General features: G+C 43.6%; 1 long non-coding RNA gene across 3 annotated transcripts in view; it reads left to right on the top strand.

Moving 5' to 3' along the window:
- The window catches only part of LOC138488164 (uncharacterized), a 142577-nt gene that overhangs the window by 31720 nt on the left and 83368 nt on the right, over positions 1-27489 (top strand). The window contains exons 2-3 of one of the 3 annotated variants that reach the window (XR_011274596.1): positions 3492-3681; positions 5552-5660. This is a non-coding gene — a long non-coding RNA (uncharacterized lncRNA). The other 2 variants (XR_011274598.1, XR_011274597.1) reach the window with 2 other exon arrangements.

The raw sequence follows: 27489 nt of genomic DNA, 5'->3' as shown, positions 1-27489 counted from the left end.
AACCTTCACTCTTATGGGACTTAAAGTATCGAGGTTGGAACTCCTTGCTGTTAGTGTTTGGGCCCACAATCAATTTTATGTTTAATGTGAGTGTTAGTACTTCTCACTTATTCATCATGTTCGTGTATTTCGTCTAGATATGTGTTCTGTGCATTGTTGAGTGGCTTTTGTCCTTTTAGTCTTTGGAATAGGAGAAAATACTCCTGGTATGATGAAGTGACATGTCACTTGAGACGTGTGTTGCATTCATTACTTAGTGACTCGTGACCAAGTGCTTGTGGAGAACGGGAGAGCACGGATGGCCAGATAGAATGTCACGACTAAGTTGTATGGGGCCATTATGGTTTGGTAATGCCCCTCTTGTTGGGTTCTGAATGGATATGTTCTGCCGCTCGCATTCCAGATCTTGTGGCACTCAAATTAGTGTACCTGCCGTGTATGGTCCAGTTGGTCTCTACTGGAACATCTCCTAGGGCATTGTGTGTGTGTGGGGGGGGCTACCTACTAGGTGTCCAGTGTGTATATATACACATGCCTGTTGGCGACTTTTGGGGTTGTCATTCTGCATTTTCTACCCCTTCCCTGGACGGGGATGTTAGTGTTCTCTATATCTCTAAAAACCATCATGGGGCCAGTTATGTACTGTTGTAAATTATGTCCCCTATGTATCTATTTGGTACTCCTCTGCGGTGGCCATGTTCGCCTGGAGGCCAAACGTCTTCTCTTCGGTTGTCGCTTCAGTTTGTGATGGGCTGGAAAATCTCATTCAGGCCCTGTTTATACATATCAAGCTGGTGGATCCAGTGGGATTCCTTCACGAGCAGGCTTCTCTGAGTGTTTGGTCCTTCCTTCACCTTCTCCACCACCCACGATAGAATGTCATTTGGTGTGGTTGGCTTCGAAATAGTGGGTGACAAGGGGGGGCCGTGATGTTCTTGCATCTGATATTCGATCACTATTCAGATATGTGTGTTCACAGTACGCATAGTCTGTCCTAGTCTGTCCTATGTATCTCAAACCACAGGGGCATTGAATACAGTATACGGCTTGGCTGGTTTTTCAGTTTGTGAGCTCATTGAGTGTCCATTGTCTGTTCCCTATTGGGAATGATTGCATTTTCACTGTGAATCGACACGCCACACAGGATCCTTTGATTGGGCGTAGGTTCAAGAGGCCGGTATTCCAGATGTCTTGTTGGTATAGGGAATGTACTAGGCGTTCCCGGATGTTCTTTGCTTGTTTGTGTGCAAACCTTGGTGTAGGCTCTTCGGGGAGGTTCAGTTTGGCAAGTTGCCGGTATTTCTGTATGATTTTGAATGTCCATTGCTGCATCCTGTGGGATACTGGTGTACAAAGACTTAATGTCCATTGTCACAAGCTCGTGTTGTTCCGGGTCAATGTCAAGCCCTTTGTGTCGGTCGTATCTCGCAGGTATGTGGCGGTACGGGTGCTTAGGGGTTTTAGGAAATTATCAATAAATGTACAAGGCGGTTCCAGAATAGATCCACATCCAGAGATGATGGGTCTTCCCGGGGGGGTTTAGGGGATCCTTGTCAATCTTCGGTAGGGCATAGAAACAAGGGGTTCTTACTTGGGCTTTAGTGAGAAAATCTGTTCCCTTTTCCAAGATCCACTGAATTGTTCACTTCCTTCATGCTTCACTTCTCCAGACGCAATTTTCCTTTCCCTGCATGTTCATGCTGTTAAATTTGGCTGTATAATGGCATTTCGATACGGCCACATCACCATATCAAAACATCAACGTTACTGAGTAGGTATCTCTCACGTTACTTCAAACGCTTTCATCCATGATGCCAACGTCTATGCTGCTATACGTCCAGCTTGTGGCAGTCGTTTTATGTGTGATTTTGAAACATCTGCAGGCATGTGCAAGCGGCTCCTGCTAATTCTGTCCTGGTAAGGTGTATCACTGCCCCGCCTCTGTTTTAGTTGTATTTTGGTTTCTATTTCCTTCCTGTTGCCCTGCTCACTGAGCCAGGCTGCTTCCCTCCATGCATCCCTCCCTTGTCCACTTCCCGCCCTCTCCCCGCATCCCTGACCCATGATTGGTGTTTTTGTTGGTGTGACCTAACCTCCAACAACAATGGAAATAGGACAGTATTGTCATCTGTAGGCCCTTGCAAGCGGCTCCTGCTAATTCCGTCTTGGTAAGTTGAGTGTGCCACTGCCCCACCTTTAGTTGTATTTTCATTTAATTTTCCTTCCTTTGGCACTGCCTGAGGCTGCTTCCTTCCTGGATCCCTACCTTGTCCACTTCCCACCCTCTCCCTGACCCGTGGTTGGTGTTTTTGTTGTCTTAACAGAGGAACCCAGGGCAGCCTTGCCTAGGCAGTCATCGGCAAAGAGCAGCTCCCCTCAGGGAAGCTTCCATCCTTGTTTGCCCACAGACATGTCATCCTACTGCGACAAGGTGGTACGAGCAGGGAGCACAGCCATTACTGTGCTCCAGAAAACAAACTTATACAACTACTTTTGTGAATTGTGCTGCACTCCAAAGTTAGCCATTGTACTGTGCCCTATAGTTAGCCATTGTACTGTGCCCTATAGTTAGCCATCGTACTGTGCCCTATAGTTAGCCATTTTACTGTGCCCTATAGTTAGCCCTATAGTTGGCCATTGCTAAGTTTGAGTTTTGAGGGTAGGAAATGTGACGCACTGGACGCATTGTTGGGGGTAGGAAATGTGGTGCACTTAGATGGACTGGGGAGAGGAAATGTAACACACTCAATTAATTTTAAGAGGGTAGGAATGGTGCAGCACTCTTTCGCTAGCCTGTCCATTTATGCACATGTTTTATTTTGATATCCCCACCCCTCTGAAGATCACCCGATGCGCCTGACGTCCTTTGAGGAGAGACTGTTAATTGAACGACGAAGATGTATTAGCATTGCCCCTTCTGTGCTTAAAGATCTGCCAGGATAGCTTGCCACTGCTCTGGGGTCTTGGTACTGGACCTGACAGTTTCTTGATATTAGCCAGTTTATACGCTCCCAATACCTTTAAGGACAGCCGTGGGGTTCTACCTAGATTTGCGGGTAGCCTGGCATTGCAACTAAAGGAAAGCACAAACAGGTTATCACATGTGTTACACTTAGTGCATTTACACCTTATAATATTTAGCCCGCCCATGACGATCAAAGATATAGGTTGGTAACCCTCCATTGCACTTATAACTGCTTAGGTTAGCTATTGTAACGCACAGTGGTTATATTCAGGTATCCTTGATAACACACTTAGTAGACTCCTTTGTTTAGTGTTTGTACAACTTGGAAGATATGTAGTAAGACTATAAAGGTAACTTGTCTATTGTACTTTGAGAACAGCATTATCCTAGTTTCTATGGTGGCCTGTCTCACCTGCCTAGAAGATGTTCCAGGACAGCCAGTCTATTGCACTTGGTAGACTTGAGGGTAGCATCTCCATAGTGCCTAGACAAGTCTATGAAGGTAATTGGTTTATCTTCCCCACAGATGATCGGATGACACTGCAACATCAAAGATGAGCTCTACCGAAGCTTAACGTGAGGAAGGACAGCTCGGGGGCGATACATTTTCTTGGAAGAAAAACAACACAGCGCAACACAGTTCAAATTCCAATCCGGCGCTTAGAAAACACTTGCTGGTATTAAGTGTGTTAAAGAAGAACAATTATTATGATAAGGTATGTATAAATACACCACTTCGGTGGACATCTGCCGCAGGCACAGCTATCCATCCACATACTTTAGAATGCTGCTACAACTACCACAAATTCAGTCTAGCTGGTCACATAACCGCTTCGCACTGCCTCAACCCTTCTACCATTAAAACACAGCGTCTATCTGGGTACATATCAAGTCTCCTGCGCTAGTGCTCTGTTGTGACCTCCCTGACCTGTCCACATGCCTGACCTCTTTGGTTACTTACTGGAACCTAGCCAGCCCTCCTAAGTTCCAAACTTGGCCAAATGCACACATGCATCTTAAGCCTCCTCTGAGAACTTTCATGTACCTGGACTTCTGTTCCCGAGGGCGTTCCTACCACTGACCGCTTTGAGTCCATACAAATGGGAAAAGGCGCTATTTAAATGACTACTACAATACAAAAAAATGCTGATTCCTTTAACGATTGTGGTCTCTTTGCCATTGCCAATGCAGTCACAATTGCAAATGGAGTGGATTTATAGAAGATTCATTTCAAATAAGAAGAAATGCGAAACCATCTAATTTGCTGCTTTCAAGCAGAGGCTACAACAATGTTCCCCCATCAAGAACGTATTCATCCACAAAACATAAAGAGCATCAAGCAAAGCATTCTGCCATTGCCATGCATACATATCCAGACAAACCATGTTACATTGTGACAGGTGCAAGAAATTGGTATCATTTTGGATGTGTTATATCAAAAAGTGATAACTGTTAGTGAGGAAGGGTACGTCTGCAGGGAATGTTTGTAGACTTAAGTTCTACTTTCCAGAAATGCGTATTCTTCTGAGATATTCATTCTGCTTACATAGGTACGTTTATACTGCGTTACACAACACACATGTTTATTCTTAATGTCTTTCAACTCAAACTACTTGTTTTCCATTTTTTTGGTTGTTTGCACTTAGGTCAGTACATAGAATAAGTGTCTTTGTTTGAATATGGTTAAAACATACAATTGGGCAGAGCAGTAAAGAAATTGGTACCAGAAAGAGCTTTCTCTGCACGTTTTGTTCACTTGCCTCTGGTGCACAGCAAACACAAAATTCTTTAAAACAAAACCATTTAGCATTTCTGAAAGATATTGCAAGTTCAACAATTCCTTGCTCTGTGGATTGTAGATCTTCTGTGAAGGAATATGATTTTTCTCATTTCCCTCCTTCCCCTCAGCCATCTCCGAACACATTATGAACTGTTTCATTGCAATTCATCACTGAATGGCTCTCTACTGCCCAATGCTGAACTCTTTCTCCCGGCTTTCAATGCCACTGCCCCTCCCTCATATCTCCATCCTGTCTGACCTTGCTCCCTCACCCAAAGCTCGCAATCTTGGGGTCCTCTTTGATAGTGACCTGCCACTGCAACAATTCAGCACTACCACTGTGTCCTTTTCTTACTATCACTGTGTCCTTTTCTTACTAACTATGTTACAAAAAGTCTAATCTCCACTCTTGTGCTTAGCCAACTTGATTACTACTCAGGCCTACTCCTTGGCCTTCTTCTCTACTTCTCTCATCTAGACAAACCCCTGAACTTTGCTACCCGCACTCTCTACAACCTACCCAGGTCCTCCCCCACTTCTACCTACCGATAGCCTGCTGGTTGGCTCGGACGCTGGAGATTTACCCGGACTATACTATACAAGTCCAGAGAAGGAGTCCATTTGTTCCTACGAAGCACAGGCTGCGACAACAAGGCCTATAATACATGCTGCTATACCCGGCAAAGATGAAGGTCATACACAAGTGGAGGGCTCTGTTTTTTGATTCCCCAGAGGAAGGGAATTGTTATTTAAGTTATGTTTTCTAACTCATCTGATTGATATGTCTGTATTTTTTGCATTTATAGATTTGTTTGAAATTTGAATGAATTCACAGCCCCTGATGAAGAGAAGTATTTCGAAACACGTTGGGCACATATATATGAATGGAATAAATCATTTTTTGAGAATTGAAAACCTCTGTGAAGTGTACCTAAATAATGTTTTTTCTTATATGAAATTGGGACTCTACATAGCATTCTCTTATGCAGAATGTCATTGAATGATTATTCTTATATTGAAATACTTACCAGAAGAATTTGAATTATTGGTCTTATCTAGCCTCAGATAGTGTGCAGGGGACGGGAGTTCCCAAATTGGGAACTTATTCTGTTTCTATTGTATTACAATCCATATGCCAGGGTTGTGCCTTGTCTCCCCTGCACCTTTAGTTACATCACATGGTCTAAATATCCATTTGTGTTTACTATTTAAAAAAAAAAAAAAACTTTCTGACTAGGAGTGCATGGTGTATAAATTCAATTAGTAATGAGGCTAATGACCCACACATGAGGGAAACTGGGAGGCATAAAAGCCCCCGTCAGGTGAAGGCCTTAGAGAGTAGCAGAGGTGACAGTAGTGGGAGGTGGATAGATTGCTGTAACTCCACATTGCTGCTGAAACGAGAAGGGAGATGCCAGAGTCCCTTAGTTTGCAGTACAGTTGCCGGCTCTGGGAGAATCACAGGGATCGTGCAGCGGGAAGTGTTATTGGTGAAAGCCTTCCCCCTGAAGATCGTGGTTGCAGAGGTCGCGTGGTGGGAAACAAAGTTGAGAAGCTCTTCCCACCCATTCCCTCCCCCTGCCCCAGTAAGGCGTGCTCTGGTGGCAGGCGAACGCCAGAGAGCCATTGCAGCAAAGAATGCTCTTTGTCTGGCTTCCTCAGCGGCTTACTACTCCAAGCTGATTAACGCAGCCAAACCCTTTTTTCCACTGAGAACTGCCTCTCCATCACTAGACCAATAATAGGCTCAAGACTGGATTACTGCATTGTCCTCTTTGCTGGCACCTCATCGAAAAACCTAATAACTCCAAACTATCCAAAACAACGCACTTCGAGCTGCTCTCAACATTCCCAAAGGAGAACACATCTCTGCAGCCAGACGCAAAGCCCACTGGCTCACCATCAAAGAACACATCTTATTTCAAACTGTTGCCATCACTCACAAGTATATCACTCACACAGCCCCTCTACCTTTCCTCGAAAGTAGTTGCAGCAGGCTCTTCCAGACCCATTAGAACGGTATTTCTACATATTATCCCCACCAAAAATATCGCAGTACATACAGTTGTTTGTCTCGCCATAGGCAATATTCTTTGGGGGTATAATTTGGGGGATGCGGGGGTGTCCCCCACACATTTAAAAATAAGGCAAGGGTTGCAGGGATGTCCCCCGCAGTCACTTTACGTGCACTACCAAATCTGAAGATGGCCACCATGGGTGGAGCTTAGGAGTGTCCTTGGCTAGGGGCAGTATGATCCAAAGGACAGTGATAGGCTATGGAGGAGACAAGCAGTTTAAGTTTAAAGCTAAACTGCTTTCTTGTACCATGATTCCCAGCCTGATGACAGGGAATATTCATGAGTGTGATAATCCATGCAAGACCCATGCTGGAGAGCAAGAGTTACAGGTAAGTAATTGGTTCCTACCTCAGGCTGGTTCCATACAGGCTGGGCGTGTGGCCGTGGGGTGGGTACTTCATCTATACGATTGACCCAAAAATAGACAGGTCTGATACTAAACATGGGAGACCGGCTCAGCTGGCAAAGATATTGGGATCCCTGCTCCTGAATCTGGGACTCAGGGATGCATGGAGAGCGATACATGGCAACAGCAGAAGTTACTTGCATTACTCACATCCACATGGTGTACATACATGCATTAACCTCATCTTCACGGGGAAGGAGAATTAACTGATGCAGAATACGGGGCGAGAGGCCTTTCAGATATCCCTACTGAGGGTGACGTCTCACAGAAAGATGTGTAGACGGGCGATTCCAACCGGGAGGTTAAGGGCTGAGGCAATGTTAGATGAGCCATCCAGGAACCATACAGAGGATACAATTGACACATTTTTTGAGTTGAATGTGGGTAGAATGAACACAGGTGGGAACATGTGGGAGGCCTTTAGTTTGGTCATAAGGATGGGTAAGATGGGAGCTATGGGGAAGGACCTGCTGGATCGGATTACTAGGACTGAGTAGAAGATACTACAGGAAGAGAGGGTGCAAGTACAAAAGTGGAAGGAGGGGAAAAAGGCTGGTAGCATTGAGGCAAAAATGTATTGCAGATTGGGACAGACAGGGTAAACATGACCACCAAATACACAAAGAAATTGCACAAGGAAGTGGACGAACCTAGGAGGATGTTAGCATGGCTGAGCAGACGCGATGCCAGAAGGGTAATGATGAACGCCATACAAGAGGAATGTGGTGAAACTGCAAGGGCCCAGAGTGTGATCAATGATGCATTCAGTAGGTGTTATGAACAGACATAATGGGGAATGCACAGGACATAGAAGAGGCCCTGTACCAAATCAAACTGCCCTGATTAGAAAGGGAACAGGTGGTAATGCTGGATGCCCCCCTGACAGAGAATGAACTTAAAGCAGTTAAACTGTCAATAACATTGGGTAAAACGCCAGGGATTGACGGACTCCCGGCAGAGTTTTACAAGGAATATGTTACGGGACTGGCACCCAGACTTCTGGAGACGGTGGTTGAGGCGTATGAGCTAAAAGAGCTGCTGAATAGCATTAGAGAATCCCTCATTGTGGCAATCTTAAAACAAAAAACATTTGACTGCGGCTCGTATAGGCCACTGTCTATAGTGAACTAGTACTGCAAGATCCTGACGGCGTTACTCGCGAACAGACTGAGGTATATGGTGAGTACTCTGGTGCACACTGATCAAACGGGGTACATCCTGGGCAGAAATACCTCATGGAACTTGTGGAGACTTCACCACATATTAGATAAAACAAGAGCGAATAGGGAGCACTATGGTGTGGCCTCCCTGGATGTAATCAAGCCATTCATCTCTGTCCTCTTGGATTGGCTATAGGCGTCTTTACAGCACTTCGGTATTGGGGAAGGATTTCTAAAGTGGTTGAGTCTAATATAGACGAGGCCGGTTAGCCAGAGTAAAGACAGGCAAACGGGTGTCAGATGGATGGGATTTAAAGAAAGGGACCAACCAGAGGTGCCACTTTCTCCCATGCTGTTCATGCTAGCTCTGGAGCCTCTTGCTGTGTTCCTACAAATGGAATACGCAGATATAGGCATAACAGCGGATGGGAAGATGCATGTATTCTCGCTGTCTGCAGGTGACATTCTGCTTTATGTGCACAACCCGCATATAAACCTACTGTACATCTTGAGATTTTAGATCATTTTGCAAAGTTGTCAGGCATAACCATTAGCTACATTAAATTGTATTTATTCCCAATGGCTGAATTGGTGGGTAACATCTGTGCGCTACTGCCCAGCATGGAGCTAAGGTGTGTCACTGAGACATTTCGCTACATTGGAGTGAATGTGTGGCATGACTTTTGAATTTCACACAAAAAGAACACAGTGGAAACATATACAGGGATAGTGAAGTCGGTGGACTTCTGGGCAAGATTGCCTCTGTCGGTGATGGGGAAGAGTGGCTCTCCTTAAAATGGTGGCACTCCCACGGACCAAAAAACGGAGGCCTAAAGCTGCCACGGATCAAATCGTTATGTTTGGCGGGGCAACTGCAATTTCTAATGCAATGCTTGGTCAGACGGGGCATCATTCGACACCACACTCTTACAGGCATCAGCTCGACCTACCTGAAAGACACGTTGTGGGTGAGAGGAGTCGGGACTACTCACACATTCCATTTGTTAATGCTGGGTAGACTGCTTTGGGGAAGAGTATAGAAGTCATTGGGTACAGGGGATATCTACTCCACAGATATATCACTGGCCGCAGTATGCGGGCAACACCACAAGGATGTAAGCATCATAAGGAGGCACTGGGTGATCAAAGTGGTGATAACGTTGGGTGATTTACTCAAAGAGGGGACGCTGATGGCGTTCTCAAAAATTGTAACTGAACGTGACATACACATTGGACCATTCTTAACATGTGTGATTAAAGTGATTGAAGAGATTGTCGAGATTTCGGGAGGGCATGGAAACCGACCCTATGTGGGAGCTAATGTACAGCATGTCAGAAGGGGGACATGTGGTATCTAGGCTATATGAGACATTGTTGAGTAAATTGGGCAAAGAAGACCTCGGAGTGAGCGCAAAATTGGTAGCCGAACTAGGCAAGTTGTTTACGGATGCGGAATGGGCTAGAGCACTACAAGATACGAAGAAAGTATCCAGAAACGCTAGGTTCAAATTTATGCAACTTATTGTGACCCATAGGATGCACTTGACACCATATAGAATATCCCAATTTAAGGGCGCAAGCACCCAAAGTTGCCCCAGGTGCAATGAACATGAAGCCGACATACCGCTCATGTTCTGGACTTACCCAGTGATCAGAGAGTTTTGATCTAGTATCGCGGATAGAGTGGGCTGAGGGGGTATAAAATGTATATATTGACCCCAGAGGCCTGCTTATTGGGGATGTTCCCACATAGACATTCAACTTCCCATCTTGCAAGAATGAAGGACCTTGTATCTATACTGGCCAAGCAAAGAATTGCAATGTCATGGAAAATGGCAACGGACCTGAGAATTGAAGCATGGTGGGGGATACCATACTTGGGCAGTGTGTTGTGCAGAGCGGTTTACAGGGGAATGGATGACTTCGCGGATTGAAATGCATTGACGCAGGCAATGTTTGCACCCTCTGATATAATGCTACCCTGAAATGGGTTTAATGAGGTACCATCAGGAGAGGACCTCAGGGGGAAATGGGGTAGCGACAATGAATGGAAAATTGGGTAAAGGCGCTAACAAGTCTATCTTATTGTATGTTATCTTAAAAGAACTTGTAAAGAGCAGCGTACGCTCGAAGGCATCATGACGCTAAGCAAAAGAGAGGTCTATCCAATCCAAGAACTAAAACAAGAAAGTGTTAAGCGTTCGTCGGAACTGAAAGTGCGACTCAGTACTGCACAAAAGGAAAGGATGCCAATTCCAGAACTTTGCCGCCATCACCGAGAATGCACGCTACCCATCCGGGCCTGCCTGATCCTCTGGGGCTGTATTGTTTTCGGGTCCTGGGAGCGCAGTGGTCTAGTAGGTGTATACACCCCAAACTTCTTTTGAAGAAATTCAGCACCCAATCCATAGAAGGCCTTGTGCACAATGCACAAGGACTTGAACCTAATGCGGTGCTCCACTGGAAGCCAATGAAGCCGCCTTAGGAGCGGAGTCATGTGAACACCCCAAGGGGGGCGAGGAACGGCTCTGGCTGCTGTGTTTTTAAGCAGTTGGTGACGCCGCAAGTGATGCTTCGGGAGAGCCAGGTACAAAGAATTACAATAGTCAAAATTGCTAATGACTAAAGAGGAAACGACCGGGGCATGAAACTTTACCGGAATACATGGCACGACTTTCTGAAGCGTCCGTAACTTAAAATGAGCTTTTTGGCATACCTGGGAAACCTAGTCAGCCAAAGAAAGAGAGGCTGAAATGTTCACGACTAAATCTTTCACCGAAAAGTCCGGCTGAGGGAAAGGGCCAAAACACTCTGGCCAAAACTCAAGAGTCCAAAACAACGAGGGGGTGGCCGTACCCACTACCAACACATCAGTTTTTTCAGCATGAAGTTTTAGCCAATTTCTTTACATCCACTCCCCAATGGCTAGTAAAAAAAATTTCAATTGATCAGCGGATTCAGATTTGGTAAGGTCCAACCGCACGATGATTTGGGTGTCATCGGCATTGGAATAACATAATAGACCAAAAGCATGAATTAAGGCCAGAAGAGGACGGATATACACATTTAGGGGACAAAAGTACCCTGGGGAACACCACACAAATGAGAAAACACCTGAGAATAAAAAGGAGGGAGAGAAACAGACTGGGAACAACCTGTCAAAAAGGAGGAAAACCATGTCAGTACTTGGCCAGAGATGCCAGCGGTAGAAAGACGAGAGCAGGGTGGGAGGCTCAATGGTGTCAAACGCAGCTGACAAATCTAATAAAATCAGAGCTCCCACCCTGATCAACCAAACAAGTCAGGTCATCCATGACAGAGACCAAGACTGACTCCGACGCTCTGCCCCGGCGAAACCCTGATTGAAATGAGTCCAGAAAGTTAGATGACTCCAAAAAAGTACTGAGAAGAGGCAACACCAAGGATTCCAACAACTTCATCAAACAAGGAAGTAAGCATATGGGGCGATAATTAAACCGTACTGCCGGATCTATCCCAGGCTTCTTCAGCAAAGAAATAACAAGAGCTTGTTTCAAATTTTCAGGAATGATACCAGAAGTGAAAGGGTCATTAACTGCCTCTGTAAGGCGGACAATAATATCACCCGAAATACCTTTTAAGAACCGGATTCTGGGGGGGAAGCAGATTTAAGGATATTTAGCGCAATCAGTACCTCCTCCTCTGAGAACACAGGAAAGGAGGACCAGTGCAAGACCAAGTTGACATCAGTACTAGCCTGAGACATAGAGGAGAGAGTGTGTAATGAAGAAGGGAGGATAGCTCAGCGGCAACATGCTCGCCTTGGAAGCAAGATGACATGGAGCAACATGGGTTCGATCCGCGGGTCAGCACTTAGAAACCTCATGGTATTAAGCATGTTATGAATAAACTATCATATCATATATAAGGACAGGATGTAGCAATACCCTCTTGAATACTAACTATCTTCTTGTTAAAAAAACAAGGCAAGCGTTGCACATTTCCTATGAATGGGAGATACCCGGCGAAGGTTTAGCCTGAATGGCAATAGATTGAACCACTAAAAAAAAGTGTTCTAGGCTGAATAATAGCCTGCTCAATTCTACTACTAATTTTAGCTTTATTTTACCAGCTTGATAGCTTGTTGATAGTCGAGGCTGGCACGCCGATAAAGACAATGTTCAGATGAATATGCTGACCTCCAGGTCCTTTCTGCCTTTCTCTGGCAAAGTTTGAGACATTTACGCTCAGCAGTAAACCACGGTTCAGACCGACATGTCCTTATTGGGCAGCGTTTACATGGGGCCAGCCTGTCAGCCACAGCTTTAAATATCTGAGAAATGGTGGCCAAAGTACAGCTAGTAGCTTTATTAAGATCCTGAAGGATCAAGGAGGAGCAATTGGGGAGTGAGACTTTGTGCCAACCTCGCTTCATAGCAAATTGTTGAGGACTCAAAAAAGAAAGGGGAGTCTAGTAGTAGCAGAGGTGGTAGAGCAAGCTTTGTTAGGAATGTTTGGTTTTTGTTTGTGTAATTTTTAAGACCGCTTTGCTGCTCCTGGGCGTACACAACCACATTTCAAACTTAGACTAAACCATTTGCTACCATGGGGGACTTGAACTTGTGATGGGCTTCCGTTTGACCCTTTTTTGTAAAAAAAAGTTATTTTCCTGAATTACTTATTTCACCATCTACAAACGTACAGAGCTACAATCTGCAGACAAAATAGCCCGTGCCTTTTGTCTTTTTAAGACTTTTCACCCTGGGCCCTTTGAACCTTTTAGGCCCACAGAAGCTGAAACTCGAGTTGGCACATTGGTACATTCTGGCAGTGGCACCACCAGCATCTTTGTGGGGATAGCGGCTACTTTGGGACCATCTACCCCTCGATATTCCAACTTATCTCTGGTTGTGAGAGGTCAACTCTGCAGTTGGAGTTGGTAGCACCTCCAGAGCTTACTTTGCTACTTTTTCTGGGCACAGTGTGTCTCTGTTGCTCTACAGCATTCATGTCTTTGTTAATTACATTTTAAAAGCCTTGTTTGTTTTCCATATATTTAATTGTCCTGTTTTTGTGTTCCATTGTGTTTTGATAATCGATTGTAATTGTTTGTCACTCATTAAAAATAGTTTTGAACACATTTTTGAAATTTCTTCAATGAAGCATGTACATGTTAGCATTCAATGTATAGCTTTGACCTTTTTTTCTTTGTTATATTGTTTTTGATCACTCTTTCAGGTTAATTCCAAATTACCACTGTGGGTTGTCTCTCTCATTGCTGTGTTTTCGTGTTAGTCAGCAGTAGGAATTCAGTCTTGGAGGGGTTGAGCTTCAGGAAAACACTGGACATCCAGGGCTAGATAATTGTGAGGCAAGCCTTGACCCTGTGGATGTCTTTGATGGAGGATATCTTGAGGTAGGTTTGTGTGTCATCTGCTTATGGGTGAATGCGTATGTGGTGTGGAGTGAAGAGGGTTTAGACCGGTGCCATGTAAAGATTGAAGCTCACGGCAGACATGATGGATCCTTGTGGCACTCCACAGGTGATGGGTAGAGTTGGTGATCTGGAAGAATCCATTTGTACAAACTGCTGGCGATTTGCAAGGTAGGATTTGAACCAGCGGAGGACGATCTCGGTGATCGCCATGCAGCGATGTAGATTGTTGGCGATTGTCTGGTGGTCTACTGTGTCAAATGCTGCTTAGAGGCCAAGGAGAACTAGGAGACCAGGATGGCCATCATAGAGGATTTTAAGGGCATCATTGACAACCTTGATGAAGCCCTTCCTGCACTGCATCTGTCTGAAGCAAGATTGGTCGGATTGAAGGAGGTTATTGGCTTCAATGGGTTGGAGGAGTTGTATGGCTACTGCTTTATCAAGGATTCTACCTAGGAAGGGAAGGTGGGTGATGGGGCAGTAGTTGCTGAGATCATCAGGGTCCAGTGTTGATTTCTTAAGAAGCGGGAGGATTTGTATGGGCATTTGTATGTTCTTGCGGGTCGACGGGAAGGTGCCTTAGGTTAGGGAGCTGTTGATGATTGCCAGGTAATGGAGGAGAGCTTCAGTCAGAAGGTTCTTTAATGTACCGGAGTGCTGAAGATTTAGACTTGACGGTACGTATTTCACTGGGGCATGGTGGTTGATGTTATTTGTGAGGGTGGTGTTGAGTTCTTGAAGAAGCGAGTTGCAGTCCTGGTTCCTCAGAGGTACATCAGCCCATGTGAGTTGGAGTTTGGTGAGGTCTTCTGTGAGAGCCTCAACTGGGAAGATCTTAAGGCTTGATTGCTTGGTTTGCAATGGATTTGCTTGACGGGTGTGGTGAGACTGATTTCAAAGGGAATTACCAGAGGGTCTGACCAGTTAAGCGGAATAGGAGAGCTGTGATGGAGGGTGGGCATTACGGTGAGGTAGAGGATATTACCGTTCCGGTGAGTTGGTTCTTTTGTGTGTTGTGTGAAGGTCAGTGTGTCGAGTAGGCAGTGGACAACTTCCTTCATTGACTTGGTTGCTGGGTTGCCAGGGATGTTTAAGTCGCCAAGGAAGATGTTGTTGGCCTACGCAAGAGACATGGTGGTGAACACGTCTGTGAGATCGTCGGTGAATGAGGTGTTGGACTTGGGCTGGTCTGTAGAGGTGATGAAAAGTGGCTGTGTCCATTGGGGAGGGCAGGACATGGCAGGATAGGTTTTCGAAAGAGCCAATGGCAGCGATGTCCAGTTGGGTGCATGGCTATGATACCTTGTGAATGATGGTGTGAGTGGTGAAACGCACATATTCAGAGAGCCTACCTGATATTAAGGGGGCAGGGGATCTGGTCCTGGGTCCTGCGGATTCAAACAAGAATTGCCCTTTCTTCGTCTGCCCTTTAATTCGGACGCCCGGGAGAGACACCCTGACCTAAGAGTTAAGAATAGAAAGAAAGAGGCAAGGCTAAGAAGGTGGGTTTCAGCTCCATTTCTTTGGCCTTCACATCCAAGTCTTTCAACTGTTTCCCATACTTAACTTCCAAAATGTCTGTAGAAATGGGATTATTTTCAAGGGCTTATAACTTTTCTACACGCTTTTCAATTATTTTTTCCAGTTGTTATCTAGACTTTGGACCTCAAAGCCCTTCTATCATTAAGGCTTTTTTGATGCCCTGTTTGTTCACTGCATCATTACACTAATTCCCCGACTCCTCTATTGCTTTTCACGACAGTATGTCCACTTCAGCAGTGTGAGCCTGGGTGAATCATAGTAGTCAAGCCTGCAACCTCCTTTGCTCAGCAGGGATCGCCATACACGCAGTCCCAGCTCTGAATGAGCTCTGTCAAGTGGTGAAACTTCACCTTTACCCCTTCACCAGAGCCACCACAAGAGAAAAGGAGTTTCTATATCTCTTCAGTCAAGTAAATTGGTAACTCCAGCACTTCCAAGTTTTCTCACCAATACACATCGCTTCTCTCCACAGACTTTTCTCCCCACCACCCTCTGCTTTTTAAAGGGTACCCAGGCTATGTCTTCCGGGAAGGTACCTCTAATATGTCTTCGAAGCAGGTATGTAGGGTCTTTTGGGTTGACCATTTCCTGTCTTCTTAAACAGTACCACCAAACCCTAGCCCATTGGTGGCTTAGCCTTCTCTCCATAGGCTCTCTTGTTCCCAGCTTTTCAATGGTTGGGCCATGCAAAAGCCTTTGTCCTGCCTTTTGCTATGGACCCTCGTTGTAGTCACTTTCATCCAGTCACCCCACCACCAGAGGGAGTGCACCCTTACCTCTTACAGTTAGGGACTGGACTTCCCTTAACTTTGTCCCTTTAGTACTGCCCTCTTAAATCTGTCTCCTTTCTTGGCTCGTTCCATTCACTCTCTGACTGTGCACCACACCTTTGGTCCCCGAGACACTCAATGGCTGAAGCTGAGGTTTCCACTTTACAGTATCTACGCTATGGGCTGGAAGCCCCCCAGCTCACGAGACACTGACAAGCCCCCCAAGTGGGTGGTCTTGGCTCTACAACGTCTGCATACGCTTGAGTCTTTCCAGGGCAGCAGTTCTGCAGTGCCCTCTCCTTTGTCCTTCTTTCTTGTTCCATCTACTTGCACCTCCACAGAGAACCTGCTGCAGTTAACTGTCACTGGGCTCCAATAACTCATGCCAGCCTGTTTTCAGGTGATCCACCAACCTCTGAATGGAGGAAAAGCATTGATTCTGGAGGATTGTTCAAGAAGTGATTCAGTAGATTTGGGGATGTTTTGCCGCGACTGAAAAGTTTGCGATGGAAATGAATGCATGAGAAATGTACGTAATAAAAAATCGTTCGTACATTTCCAATTCGGCCATCCAAGGTAAAACAACCCCAAATCTATAGAAAACCTAACCCCCGCACATACCCCTACCCCCCTACTTACCTTTCCTTCTGTCTCGCTAGTCCCTGCAACGCCAGTTCCCTTTCACTTCCATGATCGGGAACCGGCACCCCCTGACCTTTTTGGTCAGGTCAGCTGCAGGGTTGTGCCCGCAACCCCCGCTCACTATACTGTACAGCTGTGGGTCAGTATGCAGGTCAGCTGTATAGTATAGTGAACGGGGTGTTGTGGGGGATACCTTGCAGCTGTTCGGACCACAAAAAATAAAGAAAATGACCTACACCACCAAATAGGTACTACAAGTCCTACAAACATTTAGTCAGTAGGACATTTAGTAGTATCTATTTTAGGTAGTTCGGTGGTGTAGGTCATTTGGATTTAGTCATTTTGACCGAATCCATTCAGTAGGCAACCATCTTGCCTGCACACGCATAGCGGTCCCCCTAAGTTATTATTATTTTTTTTTAAGCCATTAGGAGATTTGAATGTCACAATGGCATCATCTGAAAATAAAAGGACGGCCATGTGATTGCCATTTATTGTTGAAGCATTTTCAGGAAGGGACACAATTACTTCGACAGTGTAATTAATATAAGGGAAAAAAGTGGGTTAAGGACACATCCTTATCTAACTCCTTTAAGAACCCTAAATCTTGAGGTATTTTCCTTAATACTAACTGCATATTTCTGAATTAGCAAAAGTAGCCTGAAGCTCTGGTCTATCGTACAGGGGCCCCTTTGAAAACCATCCAGAAGGTTGGAAACTACTCCATTTATCACTAGCCAATCTTCTAAATGAACAGGCAATGCCTTGCCATATCTTGCAGGATGGACTAGTTCTGTCTGCTGCCCATTTTGTAAATTGGTACTTTTACTGCCTGTGCTGAATCACAGCGTTTCATCACTTCTCCCCAGGAGAGAGCCTTTCCATGAGGGGTGAGCACGCCATGCAATATCCTCTGTAGAGGTTGAGGCAAGCGAGACCTCACTGGGGAAGACTTCCCCCCCCCCTCCCCCTATGGCGACAAGGACTCCTGTTCAGTAATGAACTCCCTAATCACACATCATTAACCCTCCCTTACCGACATCTTCTGAAGAAAAGGATGATGAATTCCTCAGTCTGCTATTACCATTTAATTGCAATAGCGATACCTGTAAAAGGGAAACTCGTATAGTACTGGGACGAAGGAAGCAATACAGAGTCTGAGACCAACAGAGAAGAAGGACTCTGACAGTCTGCCGGGGAAGCCCCATGGCAACGTGATAAAACCAAGAGGCAGAGGCATCGGGAAGGTAAAATCAGCTGCTTGAGAGTTTGTGAGGAGAGACTGGATGCATAGCGTCCGATACTGGAACAGCGCTTGGGTACGGAGCCCAACGCTTGGTGTAACAGAAGACAAGAGACGCCAGAGGCTGAGGAGAATACATAGTGTCTAGAGCTTAAAGGGAGTGGTGGTGTGACCGCTAATGCAACACGGAGTACCAGGTCAGTTCACAACGCTGATACCATTGCCAGTGAAGCGGCTCTGACCCAACCAAATGAGGAAGGAATGGAGAGACACTTTGAGGAAGAAACGAGAAGCCAGCCTGACGTGAAGAGATCCCAGTTGCATGCGAGCCCCGGTGACTTTATCCAGGAAGAATAGGGGTAATAGGAAAACGGGAGCCAGACCAACAATCGTACTCATCTCAGTACAGATAAAGTATTATGTATACTTAAAGAAAATGAGAATTGTTACTGAACGCTCCTACTAGTCGCAGTCAAGAGAAAGCAATGGAAATACTTGAAGAAAGTGAGAATCATTACTGGAACGTCTCTACTTCCCCTAGTAAAGATAAAGTGTCAGGAGTACACGAAAATACTAGCGGCCTCATCACAAGTTGGGTGGTCTTTGTTACCTTCAATTAATCTTGCCCTTTGGAATGCGCATTCTTTGTAACAAATTTCATTCTATTCTGGATATTTTTCTCAGTTTTAATCTTCACTTTCTCTGTATTACAGAGACTTGGATTTCTTCTAATACAAGCTATTCGTGCTTCTCTAATTACCTCTTCTACTTCTTTTTTGCACATCCTCCACTCCCCCACTGGTCGTGGAAGTGGGACTGGTATTCTTTTTTCGCTCAACTTTTACTTCTGCTCAGTTTCTCTCTCTTCCGTGTTTCTTCTCATTTGAGTATTCTTTCACAACCTTTGTGAAACCGCACACCTTGGCTTCTTTACTGATCAATCACCTTCCAGGCCCAATTGGTTAGTTTTGCAATAACCATGATGCTTTGCTATCTGTTCTACCTCTTTCTACTCCGAATACTCTTTTGGGGGATTTTAGTTTTCATCTTTCTTCTATTCATGCTTTGTCTCTGTCACTTTCCATTCTTGACTCAATCTTATTTCTATTCCTCCTCCTCCTCATATTTCTGGCTCTCGTGTTCTTATTTTCTCTTCTCCCTTTTCCAACTCTTGGGTGTCTGCTGCGCAAATGTATTCTGATCATCTCCTTCTAATGTTTTCTGTTCCCTCTGGATTTTCCTTCATCCTCCTCTCAGTCTACCTATTTTCATTGTGATCTTCCTGCTTTTAACACCCTTTTCTTTATTTCTTCTTGGATTACTGATCTATCTTCAACCCCCTTAGTTTTCAGCTCTTTCTGCTAACTATGCAGCTTCTTTACTGCCTTCTGCTCCTTCTATTCATTGCTTGTACCCTCCGCCTCTTCTTTTACTCCTTCTCAGAAGCCAGTTCATCCTTGGATTACCACACAGCTTCGCACAATGCGGCACACACTTTGCCGTTTAGAGCATCACTGGTGTAAATCTCATTCAGAACAATTCTTCTTCTCAGTCTTCGTTTCTTTTAAAAAATATATATTAGGTTTTCATCAAAACACATATCTATCACACATGCTTCAGTAAAATGGAACAAACATGAATAATTGTAACTAACAATATCCAATGTCCATACAACTACAAAATCATTTATCTAAATCTACAATCATACTAGACCTAACAATTTAAAACCACAACATATTACAATTCCCATGTGAAAAATAGCACATACAAAATACAGTATTCCACACATAAACACACTAAACACATGAACAATAAGAAAGGAAAAGGGAATAAAGGAGAATAAGAAAAAAAGAAAGAGAAAAAAGGGTGGGTGGGAGGGGAACTCCCTCTTCCCCGTCCTCCCTCTCTCCTCCCCACTTCTCTATTAATCATGTAAGGCATTAAATGAGCCCCATAAAGAAAGATAATCATCTTCTCTACACTTGTCCTTCAAGGAGAATTTTTCATATTTAGACAAAATCTGTAATTTCACTAGCCAGTCATCCAAATTAGGTTTCTTCCTAGTCTTCCAGATTTGAAGGATCAGCTTGATCGCTACCCCCATAGCTGTATCAATCCAGGCATTCTGCTTTCTAGTAGCAACACATCTTCCTTTATGCAAAAGCAAAATCACATTAGCAGCCAACCTCTGAATAGATATACTAAAAATCAAGTCAATCCTATCCCTGACTTCCTTCCAAAAATCTTGTACCATTGGGCAATCCCAAAGCATGTGTAACAGGGTGCCCCTACCGCTATCACAACTCCAGCACTCCTCATCGAATCCTTAACCTCAGCTTGAACATCTTAACTGGTGTCCAATAAATCCTACCAACAACCTTCTGTCAAATTAGACGTAAAATCATGGACATTCCTGCATTCGTGCCCACTTTAAGAAGATCTATCCATTCCTCTTCTGATATGACCATATTAATGTCATTTGACCAAGTGTCCTTTAGCTTAGTCCATGCTTCTCTATATTCTAACTCCATCGGCATAAAACGCATATAAGTACGCCCATTGTACTCTTGTCCAACCAACAACTTGCAAATCTCTGGTCTTTCTCCCAATGTTTTATCAACCATACTCGCCCTTTGAGTGATTAACAAAGTCAAATCTATGTATCGACTGTGCTCCCTCGTCCCCAAACCAAACTTATCCTGCAATTCCTCAAAGCCCAGTGATCTATCTCCATCCAGCACATTTCTTATTTTCAATATACCCTTCCGTATCCAACTCTGCCAATGCAACCATCTATAATTTAATTACAGCCCCTCAATATGCCAAATGGATGCATCGTAACTAAAACCAAAATATTGACCATTACTTCTGAACCAAGCCATTAAAACCTGTCTCGCTGCTATGATCGTTTTCAATTCTAACCTTTTTTGTCTAGTTTTCACATCGTATAGAGATTATCCAAGCAATAAGGATCACAAATTTCTCTATTCGCAACCAAATTGGACCTTTGACATCTTCTTTATCAAAATAATGAGAACTCTTCTTAATTAAAAACGCTTGATAATATTTCATCAAATCTGGGTAATTAAACCCTCCCTCTTTGACATCCAGCAGCAAGATATATTTTGTGATATGTGGTCTCTTACCTATTCCCCACAAAAAGGATTGAAACACTTTATCAACCTTTTGCAACAATTTCTTTGAAATTAGTAGAGGGATTGATTGTATAGTGTATAGCACTTTAGGTAACAGAACCATTTTAATCGCATTAATTTTTGCCCACAAATTCAAATTTAGCCTTACCCATTTTTTAATACTCTTCACAATCTTTTCTATCGTTTTATCAATGTTATATTGAACAATTTTATTAAGATCACTTATGTGTATACCCAGATATTTTACTCCTTCAGGGGACCATTTGCAGTTCCAGGATTTCAAAACATTCTTATCGCATGTCTTGGACAAAGGAAACATTTCAGTTTTGTCCTAGTTTACCTTATGTCCTGACAATTTACTAACTTCCTCAAGCATTTGTTTCAATAGTGTTCCACATACCTGAGGGTTTGAAAGAAGGATCATCACATCATCTGCATAAGATTATATCTTAACTTCCGTATTCCCAACAGTAATTCCCTTAATTTCCCCACACTGTCTAATATATGCCGCTGGTAGTGCCAAAGCCAAATTAAACAAGAACGGTGACAGTGGGCATCCTTGCCTCGTATCTTTAGACCAATGAAAGGAGTTGGAAATAAGCCCATTAACAAACACGTTTGCCGTAATATCCTTATGTAAACAATCAATCATTCCCATAAATGTCGGACCAAACCCCATTTTCAGCTATGTATATTCCAGAAACCTCCAATTAACTCTGTTGAAGGCTTTTTCAGCATCAACAAAACCAATAATTGCATCTGTTCCCTTACCACTGTGTGCACTCATAACATCCAACACTGTCCTTATATTGTCATACCCAAATCTACCCAGAGTAAAACCTGCTTGTGATTCATCAATTAGGCCTCCTATAAAATCCATTAGTCGATTTGACCATACTTTGGTAAAGATTTTCAGATCCACATTTAGCAAGGAAATCTTGTTAATATAGTTTCCACATTTTTTATGATCCTTATCCGGTTTAGGTATAACAATGAACAGAACATCTTTCGTTGATTCGCATATTGTCCCCGTCAACAGAAAATGATTATATAACTCGCATAGGATTGGTGATAACTGAGTCACAAACGTTATATAAAATTCAGAAACCAAACCATCCGGTCCCACTGATTTCCCATCATTCATTTGTAGTATTGCGCTATGTATTTCAGTAACGTCAATCTTTGATTCCAATTGAATTTTTCCTTCAGTTGTTAACTCTGAGATCTTAATCTTGGTAAAAAAGGTATTCAAATCCTCATCGCTAGGAGAAAGTTCCTCCCTGTACAGTGGCAAAAAAAAAAATCCCGGAAACACTCACAAATTTCTACATTCTTAAACAACGCAACTCATTCATCACTTCGGATAGAAGTAACGCACGTCTCAGTAGCTACACCTCTAAGTCTATTGGCCAACATTTTCCTGTTTTTATCACCATATTGCCAGAACTTTTGCTTATAATAAAACATTCCTTTTTCTGCCATTGTATGCACATGATTCTTCATCTCTCCCTCCAACTTCTTTAATTTCATCTTATTTGACTCTGTATCAATCCGTGCACAAGTCTTCTGCAATTCCATAACATCCTCCTCCATCTTTTTAATAATCTCCAGATTTTCCCTTTTAACATGTGCCAACCTACTTATCAGTTCTCCTCTTAACACTGCTTTAAAGCAATCCCAAACAACCTTAATATCCACTGAGCCTTCATTTTCATCAAAACAATTCTTAATAAAGGACTCTAATCCTGTAGTAACCGATGAATCCTTGAGTACACTCACCTGTAAACTCCATCTTTTAGATTTCTCCTTCATACCTCTCATTAAATTGCATATCAAGCAGTGCATGATCTGAGATTCCTCTCTCCTTAATACTTGAATTTACCGTCTGAGTAACCAGTCTATTACTAATAAGACAATAATCGATCCTTGAATACGAATTATGAACTGGGGAATTGAAAATGTATTCTGCCTCCCCTAGATGCATTTCTCTCCACACATCAGCTAATTTATATGTAGATACAAAATCACGAAACTCTTCCCTAACTCTCTCATGAGCATATCTACAGTCGGATTTTCGGTCCATTTTACTATTCATTACCACATTAAAATCACCTCCCAAAACTATATTTTCTCCCATTTCATTCAGTAGGTCACTCAACCTAGTAATAAACTGCACACCTGGCGAACATGGAGCATATACCGTCCCCACTGTCACCTTCTTACCATCACAGAATATATCAATTAGCAATATACGACCTTCATCATCCTTTATTATTTTGATCGGCAAACCATTTCTAAATAAAATACTCGCCCCTCTCGATTTAGAATCGTAACAATTAGAAACTACTTGTGGATATCAAGAATTAGTCAAACATTAACTGTTCATTTAAGTGAGTTTCTTGTAGGAAAATTGAATCCCCTCTATTTCTCCAGATCCTCGCCATAACCTTTCTTCGCTTAAAAGCACACCCAATACCTTTCACATTCCACGAAACAAAGTTTAGTGTTCTCATACTTCAGTGTACCCTAGTTAGTCGTCTACAACCTTAATTCCAGCAAATACACTGTTCTAGAATTATTAAGCTAGCCAACATTGCGGCAAGGAAAGTGGGAGGAAAGGGAAAAAAAAACAGAAAAGACCGACAACCACGCAACACCATCATACAAACCAACTAACATACAATAACTTAGAGTAATATCTTACACCATACCAAATCCAATAAACATCAGACCATAAATGAGCATATATATATGCAATTAATACATTGTTCCAAACTATACTTATCAATAGTTTTTTACCATCAGTATTTTTCCCCCAAACATCAACTATAACGTCTGACTCCTCTTCCCTCTAAACCCCATCGATTCATTTCCAGCATAACTAAAAATGCAATCATTATCTTCAGTAACGAGTTCAACCACCATTTTATCCAATATATTCATGTAAAGTTATTTCCCATCTGGATTAAATACATATTTGCACATTAGTGATATAACAGCCATTCTTTTTGAAATTATGCTCTCAGTATATATACAGTACTCCAGTAAAATACTATAAATTGCAATTTTCTATCTACAATTATATCATAAACCTATTGACATTTTAAACATTGTATACACTTTATACTAGTTTTGGGTTTTTTCCCTTATAATTACCACAACTTTCCACCCCAACCCTAATTATCTATATCATTAAACACCGAGCTGTAGTCCTATCGAATAGTAAACAATGTATTATAAGCTGACATTTTCCCATCCCACTCTTTCCCGTCTAATGAAAATATCCTACCACCCCAATACATCAATGTCTCTTCGACTCTTGTTTACTTTCTCCTTCTGATCTAACGTCTACCTCTTCTCTCTCTGCTTCTGATGTTGCTTCATTTTGTTCTTCAAGGGTCACTGCCCTTCGTGCTTATATCACTCCTTTTTTCTTCTAGTCTTCTGCTTGGCAAACAATCTGTTGCTCAATCTTTCTCCTATTTCCACCTCAGATACTGTGCTTTTGATGCCTCGCGCTCATCTTACAGCCACGCCTGCCGATCCAATTCCTTCTTCACTTTTACCTAAGGTCTATCCCTCCTTTGTTTCTTACTTAACCTCTCTAATATGTCTCTTTATTTGAAACATTTAAACAGGTCTCTATTCCTCCCATGTTGAAAAACCTTCTTTAGACTGTAGAAAAGCACCTCAACACTCACACTAGAGAAAATACAACCCACTAGAGAAAAAGGGCCAGCACACCTCTTGCAAGGAAAACGCTGTTTATTCTCATAAAAAGACAAGTATGTGCCAGCAAAGAACTCAGCGCTCAGACAAAATGTGCATGAGCAACACTTTTTAAAGGTAAACAGCGTTACAGGTGATGTACGTCACATAGGTTACAAATCCAAGTAGCTGGTTGGTGCAACCATATACATAGGTGGCCTGCTCCATATTGGTCCCAGCTTCTGCTGTTTGTCTTCTTCCATGTGGGGTTCTTCGTTGTACGTCATCAGGCGCAAAGCTCTTAATTGGCAATTATTAACATAATTCAGTGCATCTCCTATCTGTTGCCTAATGTGCACCTGGTACTGTAGACATGGGCACAAAGGCTACTTTGAGGTCATGATAATTCTAAACCCCTGCTCAATTCTAGACACTTTGGCGCCATTCCAGTTCTTCCCACCCCAGACTTAAATGTGTTAATTTCCCTCCTTGGCACCTCGCAGCACAAATCGGAGGTCCAATATATTTCTACTGGGATCTTCCTGATGAATTGGCTATTTAACAGGTTTATGGTCGGTGGTCTGGGGCTGGCTGTTACCCTGGAATGCTGGGGTCTTGGGACAGGGACATCTGGACCCTATAACCTAGGACTGGACTGGTGAAGTGCCCTCCTTCTCGTGGGATAACTTCAGAGAGCCCTCCACTCCCTCATGGCCTTGCAGGGCGCATTCCTTCTGGGAAACAAATGCTAATAGCATGAAACAATGAGAGGTTTATGACTGTCTGCGGGTTTGGTTTTTCTCACTACTTCCTATGCCACAACCCGACCCTACATGTACACGCCTAGCTCTATGCTCTGAGCCTGGGCCTACTGCCCTGGCTGCAGTGCGGCATTAGGCCTCGATTTCAAAACGGTAGCTAGTTTCTAAGATGGCGTTTACTCCCAGCACAATCTATACCTAAGCAGATCATATTTAACCATAAAGCATCTTCTATGAATATCCAACTATATCCTTCCCAAATACCTACAACACACTCACAGGCCTCTGCCTTATCTGCAACCTCTTTTGGGGGGGGAGTGGGGTTCTGGACGATCGTCCCTGCTTCCCAAATCCCCACCCCTTTTGTTAATCGCACATTAACGAACTTCCATTCTATCCTTCTCTATTTTTTCCCTTTCCAACCTCTCTGCTTCTAGATACGCCGGTGCTCCTTCCTTGGGCACCCATGCTTTTCACACAGACCATAAATGTTCCCCTGCTTCTGCATACTGCTCTGGAGTACATGTTGCACTCTTCCCCCTACCCCCAATCTCCTGCTAGGTCAACCCAGTGTTCATCATAGTTCTTGGGGTCTGGTGATCATGCTTATAGGGTGTAGGCGTGGCTCTAATCTAGCCATGCAGGGTATGTTGGGGTCATCTGTTTGTACTTGGCTGCCTTTTTGTACCGCCAGGCGCACCCTGTACCCCAATTGACACCATCATCATTGCAGTGCTAAACATTGCTTTGGCACAGCATCGAAGTCCCATCTGGCAAGTGCAGAAAATCACAAACACCATCACTGGTACTAATATTTTTACTATCGCCCCATCCATGATGGTACCCAAGAAAAAAGGTAGTTGAATCAGTCATTTCTCTGAATGCCGGCCTCCATTTGCATGCGAGTGCTGAGGGTGTGCATGGCCTCTATTATGTGTGTAAGACCCGTTAGTGTTGTTGTTTGGAGGTACGTATGTGAATCCTCTGATCTTCTTGTAAATGTCGCCTTCCATCGCTGTAAGTCCAGCACATTACGATTTTTCAACGTCGTCAGCCTGATCGCTCACATCTCCATCTTTATCGCATTGAATCCTTATTCTGCATCATTTACCATCTGGATTTGGAGCCACTTAGCATTGGCAGCTGCTTGTACTGCTGGAAGTAATAGTGATGTGAAAAAAGTCTCTGCTATACAATCTAGATTTGTCTGGTATTTCTTAGAACAACTGTGATGAATTTTGGGACAAATAGTTGTATCTCCACTTTCTCTGCAATATATCTCTTTTCGTTCTCTGGCAAGATACAGAATATGGGCTGCTGCAGTGGGACTGTGGTCGGGACATCTGACACTGATGCTGTTGGGGCAGGCAACCCGCCTGTTCCCACTATCAAGTGCTCTTCAGGGACCACCAGGAGAGCAGATTGCAATGAGGCGAGCAAGCAGGTGCCCCGCCATAGTGACGGGAGGTGCAGAAACGCTCATTGTACGTTGCTGCTGCCGTCCCTTTTTGAGGTCTGAATGTTGCACTTGTTGGCCCCCAAAAAGAGGCTCCCCTTCATTGTAAAAACACGGTTCATATTCTCCATGCTTCTGCACCTCCACTGATTTTTTTTTTTTTTTTCTCCCCATCGCCTCGATCCACCACATGCTCATTCCAGTATTCTTGGCATACAGCATTCACCTTCTGGATTACTTCTTCTCCGAATCCCACAAGGCCTCCCACCATGCAGCTCATTGCACTCTCTTGCCATCTGTTTGCCACAAATTTCACACCTTTCAGCTTCAGATATGGTCTTTGTAAACTAGACAGGCTGCAGAAACACATTAAGAATGGTACCATAAAATGAAGTTTTGTTGCAAAT

The sequence above is a fragment of the Ambystoma mexicanum genome, chromosome 9 (genome assembly GCF_040938575.1).
Source record: "Ambystoma mexicanum isolate Mex_15411 chromosome 9, UKY_AmexF1_1, whole genome shotgun sequence".
NCBI lineage: Eukaryota > Metazoa > Chordata > Amphibia > Caudata > Ambystomatidae > Ambystoma > Ambystoma mexicanum.
The sequence above is the reverse complement of the archived record's forward strand: the minus strand, read 5'-3'. Positions and strand labels throughout refer to the sequence as shown.